This window comes from Xiphias gladius, chromosome 16 (assembly GCF_016859285.1).
Source record: "Xiphias gladius isolate SHS-SW01 ecotype Sanya breed wild chromosome 16, ASM1685928v1, whole genome shotgun sequence".
In the NCBI taxonomy this organism is placed as follows: Eukaryota; Metazoa; Chordata; class Actinopteri; order Istiophoriformes; family Xiphiidae; genus Xiphias; species Xiphias gladius.
This window is the reverse complement of record NC_053415.1, coordinates 1016657-1022500: the sequence shown is the minus strand read 5'-3', so window position 1 is coordinate 1022500 and position 5844 is coordinate 1016657. Positions and strand designations below refer to the sequence as shown.

General features: G+C 37.6%; 1 protein-coding gene across 3 annotated transcripts in view; it reads left to right on the top strand.

Moving 5' to 3' along the window:
* The window catches only part of slc37a1 (solute carrier family 37 member 1), a 48016-nt gene extending 43613 nt beyond the window's left edge, over positions 1–4403 (top strand). For all 3 annotated transcript variants that reach the window (XR_005709067.1, XR_005709068.1, XR_005709069.1), the window contains 2 exons: positions 1901–2140; positions 3263–4403. The gene's annotated coding sequence lies outside the window, so the exon portion shown is untranslated. The remainder of the gene's footprint in view (positions 1–1900; positions 2141–3262) is intronic.
* The last annotated feature ends 1441 nt before the right edge of the window (positions 4404–5844 follow it).

Sequence of the window (5844 nt, the reverse complement as noted above, 5' to 3'; positions counted from 1 at the left end):
GACAGGTGAATAAACTCAAAATAATGTGACCCTGACTGGAAACAGCTGGTAAAAGCGGTGATAAATTTAGAATCACGTTTGGATAAAGAGGCAAATTGCAATTTATAGGTTCACCCAGTTAGCAGAAGAGAAGTGTACTTTGTGTGTTATTGGAAGAAGCTGAGTCGGCATGGCAAAGTCAGGAGAAGGGGAGAAGACGGTGTCGCAGCCGCAGTGATGTCAAGATGAAGGTCCGGCATTTGATGTTGGTGGGGCAGCTCAGAGACAGAATGGGAAGGAAATCCAAAGTTGCTTCCACTGACAATCTGTTTTAGGGAAAGTCTGGGGCAGAAATTCAGAGAGGCAACTGACCAATCCACAGACGTGTTCGCCCTCCTGGGACGGTGTCAACGTCCACACTCAATTTGGGCACTTTGTCCCGTAAATGCCAGATGCCACATGCTTAATTGTCTCACTTTTCATACAATTTCTTATAACTGTATTTGTAGCTAAGTAACTACACTGAATAAAAATCTGGCGTCCTGATGCCCACGTGATTACAAAGAGACCAAACACCACGTTTATCTCTAATGGTTATGGAGATATTAATACATGAGTTTAACAGACATACAATTCGCAGAACTTATCAATAAATGATAGCAGATGTCTAATTAGAATACAAATGTACACATTCAAACACTAACAAAAGTAATAAACCAATGGCATTATAGTATTTTGGGAGCAGAGATGTTTCTTTTGAAAAGAGTTTCTTTAGAGTGGAAGTGAGAGACAGTCAGAAGGAGTGGGCTTTGGAATGTCCACTTCCTGTGAAGTTATGTTTTCAGGCTCACATTATGGTATGACAGTTCCCTCCTTGGTTCTTTTGGTCCAAAAGTGATGTTGGACTTCCTTTCCTATTATTCCAAACATGATATTCGTCTGTATGTAGTTCCATGTATGTTGAAAGAGAGTAGAGGTTAGCTAATTCGGTGGTTCTCAACCTAGGTGTCCTGACCCTCAAAGCGGGTCGCCAGATGGTTGTTGAGAATAAAATAAAACAATATGTTAGACTGGGGAATGGTTTTTACATTATAGCCAGTTTTGCTAGCTATCACATGGAATGGCTATGGAGTGATGGCTTCTCAGAAAAAGTATTCCAGCTCAAGATTTAGGCCAACAGGAGGTGTCTCAAGGTGGGTCACCTGAAAGTCCGACAGCAGCACCATCAACTGAGAAACAAAAGTACAAGCTCCATTTCCAACAGAGCCCTGAGCTCCCAACAAGCTTCTGAACTATCAACCTGAATATTTGCAATATGGATTTACATGCATAGCCCAAAAACAACGCGGAATATATGGTATTTGTTTAGAAGTGGGGAGGGGGGGGGTTGCGAACACCGACACAAATTTAAATCCGACGCGAATGCTAAAAGTGGAACACTACAATTTCACAAAGGGAATAAATCAAAGACTGAATCTGTATCTGAGTATATGGCTTCATAGGTTGGCAGAGAATTGTCAATTTGGGGGAAGGGCTGGCGGACATACTTTTATTGAGTACCAAACGTAGTTGTTCATTATAGGGAAAATGCAAGAAATTGACTGAAAAACACTGGCAAAAATGGCTTGCAAACCTTAACTTGCGGTTGGGAGGAGCAGAGTTGGATAATGCACGAGTGGGCAGTGAACACTTCGTCAAAGGTGGTGTAACTTATAAACTTATAAATTATGTTTCTGTAGCTGACTGCTTCCTTACTTTGTAACAAGTTATTGATTTTTCTTTTATTTGTTGAAGTTTGTTCCCCTGTAACTGAACAACAATACACAGCAACTATAACTAATGCTACCTTACTTCAAAGTGTTTTGCAGGGTGCAACCTTATTGATATAAGCGTTAAATTACGGTTTTGTTGTTCTCTCCAGGCTGCCCTGGTGCCTTAAACAAAGTTGAGTCTGTAGACTGAGCTCCTAGGTAAGCCTGCCTTCCAAGGCATCAGTGGCATTGTCAGTGGCATTGCCTCTGACATGGGGAGAGGAGAAGATGAAGTCCAGAGATGATCAACAAAGAACGCACAGTAGGTGTAGAGGCCTTGCTGGATCTCCATGAGTCAGCTGAGAACCCAGAGCCAGAGGACATCACTGAGATGTTACAGGATCGACAAGGTAAATGAATTGTATTGATAAGTGTAGCCAGTATCTTAGATTATAGTTGGATAAGGCACATTTAATTCTGACAAAAAATAAAGTATGTAAACTTCGAATTATGCATACACAATGAAGAAACCTAAGTTCTCAACAGTGTTGGAAGTATTCAGTTTCTTTACTTAAGTAAAAGTACCAAAACAGCAATGTAAAAATACTCTGTTACAAGTAAAAGTCCTTAATGAAAAATCCCTCTTAAGCAAAAGTGCATAAGTATTAGCAGCAAAATTTTGTTAAAGTATTAAAGTAAAAGTAGTGGTTTGGTCCCTCTAACTGATATATTATATATATGACATTATTCAGTTATTAATACACACTTAAGCATCAGTGTGTAAGCAGCATGTTACTGTTATAGCTGCTGGAGTAGGAGCTAGTTTGAACTACGGTTATATATACAGGGACACCAGATAAATCTGAGGCTTTGTGAGATGATTGATGGGAGAGGAAAGAGGGAAAAACACAGTTCTGATACACAAATCTGTTTTCAGTTTTTAGACTTTTTCTGTAATCTTTGATTTTTGGTGAGATAGTAGATCATTTGAACATTAATTGAAATGAAACCATGTGAAGTTTAGAGGGAAAAATCACTATATGGTGGAGCTGTTAACAACTCATAGACATCTCAAATGTGATCCTGACTACACAGTTTTTTTGTAAGACGTCAGAAGCCAAAAAGCTTGGAAACCACTGGTTTAATCTTTAACGATGTGTTGTATTTTAAAAGCTTTTTATGTTATCCATTGTGTAAAATCTTCATCTTAAAATTAACTAGCAAATGAGCTGTCAAATACATGTAGTGGAGTACAGAGTACGACATTTCTCTCTGAAATGTAGCGGAGAGGAAGTATAAAATACCATAAAATGGAAATACTCAAGTAAAGAACATGTTCCTAAAATTTGTATTTTGGTACAGTACTTGAGTAAATATACTTCGTTACTTTCCACCACTGGTTCTAAATGAAATCATCTGCTTAAATAAGGGTATAGAACATAAGAATCTGCAACAACAATTCACATCATAAACAATTTGTAGAGAAATTTGAATAACTAATCCCTCGTCGTACTGCCATATATTACATGCAGATGCAGGATGCCAGACAGACTAAACCATTTGATGATATTCAGAGGATGGAGGAAATTCTGAAGCAAACCGCAATGGAGCTGGGTGATCTTCGAACTAAAGCACTGGACACACAGTTTAGCCAAGAGTCTTTTCAGAGGAATGGAGACAAGACAAAGGTTTACACTGGGCTGCCCAACTTCTTAGTTTTAATGCAGGGTTTTCAACTGTGTAAACCTTTTATCTCTGTGGCCATTTATCTGTGCTTTCTAAATTTGAACAAGTAGTTTTCCTCTGAAAGATTTGGCTTTCAGCTTCAACATCTCTTACTCCACTGTTTCTAGAGTTTGGCATACTTCATGAGAGATTTGAGTTTCTAATTGAGTGGACAGAGTGGGATGTACTTAAAGCTACAGTGCAAGTAGCATTCAGCAAGCATTTAGAAGCAGAGTTGCTGTGATCGTAGACTGCTCTGAAGTATTTATTGAAAGGCCTTCTAGTTTGCTTGCTAGAGCACAAATGTGGTTAAACTATAAGCATCACCACACTATGAAGTTTTTGATGGATGTTGCTCCCCAAGGGTATGTCTCTATCTCCTCCCTGGGGAGGAAGAGTTACTGATAAGCAGATTACTTAAGAGAGTGACCTCCTCAAAAAAATCTGTTACCTGGAGATATATAAATAAAATAAATAAATAAAATAAACGTATTATTATTATTAGCTATTATTAATATGACCTTTTCTGTTCAAAGAACATGCAAAGCTGAGTGGTTGAGATGGTATAAAAGACAATCAACCGACAATTGTTATGAAATGTAAAAACCTTGGATCATTAGCTGCTGTTAATATGATATAAAACTATTACATATAAAAATGTTGGTATATGACCAGAATAATAGCAACATGACAATAGATTGTGTTTTTAGTGAATTTAGCGAATATATAGCCTATTCATTTCAATAAAAAGGTATTGCAGAGTATGGCAGAGTGTTGCACTTTTTTTCATGTGTTTGTGCAAATTTGGAATTGTGAATGGCTAGATCAACTGTCCTTTGTCCAATCTAACTGGTTACAGCTAATTTGGGGTTTGTTTCCACATGGTAGACTTTGTACACTGTTTTAGTGTAAATAAGAAACCACAAATACCTTTGTTGTATTATTTAATCTTCTCAATAAACATCTGATTGCTAAAAAAATATATTAATGTTATTTGTGTTTTTCATTTGCAAAATATGACTGAAACTAGTGCCTGAGTTGGTGTGAGCTATTGTCCTTTCATCATATTACATGTAAACAGGTTACTTTGTAACTTGCTGTCCCAACACTTCTGGGACTATACTTTTTCTGGAAAAAAATCTCAACTTTGGAAATCACATCATCCTAAAATTCCATATCAGGCAAAATTCTTTCAACAAAAATGTCATTATAGATCCACACCACAAAGTTGCAATACTCATCATCCATAATGTTAAACTCTGCCTGGACTTGGCAGTAGCAATGTGTGGGCACTAAATTTCACAGTGAAAATAATATGTAAACAACAGACTGAAGAGTTTAATTTTGTCTAGCTTTTTATTTAATTAGATTAGTCTTATATAGAGACAGGTGTTTTTTGACATGTTCTTCATCAGATGTGTTGCTGAAGCCTCCTGTACGCTGATTTATGTGGACTTCCACCCAGCTTGTTATTTTCACTGTGAAATTTAGTGCCCACACTGCAAGCAAAATGAGGTTAATCTGCCCCTGTGTGCTGGAGAACAGGGATTCTGCCTTATCAATGATGGGGATGATGTCACACTGGACAAGAGCCACGCTTGCTACTTCCAAGTCCAAGCAGAGTTTCACATTATGGATGATGAGTATTGCAACTATGTGGTGTGGAACTATAATGACATTTTTGTTGAAAGAATTTTGCCTGATATGGAATTTTAGGATGATGTGATTTTCAAGAAACTTTAATACTTTTGCTGCTAATACTTACATACTTTTGTTTAGGAGGGATTTTTCATGAAGGACTTTTACTTGTAACAGAGTATTTTTAAATTGCTGTTTTGGTACTTTTACTTAAGTGAAGGAACAGAATACTTCTCCCAACACTGCTGAGAATTTAGCTATCTTCATTGTGTAAGCCTAATTCAAAGTTTACATCCATTATTTGTTGTTGGAATCAAGTTTGCCTTATCCAACTTTAATCTAAGATACTGGCTACACTTATCAATACAATTCATTTACCTTGCCAATCCTGTAACATCTCAGTGATGTCCTCTGGCTCTGGGTTCTCAGCTGACTCATGGAGATCCAGCAAGGCCTCTGCACCTTTTGTTGGTTCTTTGTTGATCGTCTCTGGACTTCATCCTTTCCTCTCCCCAGAGGCTTACCTTTCTGATAATTGTAGGAGCCCAGTCTACAGACTCAACTTTGTTTAAAGCACCAGGGCAGCCTAAAGAGAACAACAGAACCGTAATTAAACACTTATATGAATAAGGTTGCACCCTGCAGAACACTTCAGTTACAGGGAAACAAACTCCAACAAATCAAAGAAAAAACATTAGCTTTTACATTACAAAGTAAGGAAACAGTTAGCTACATAATCATAGCCACATGT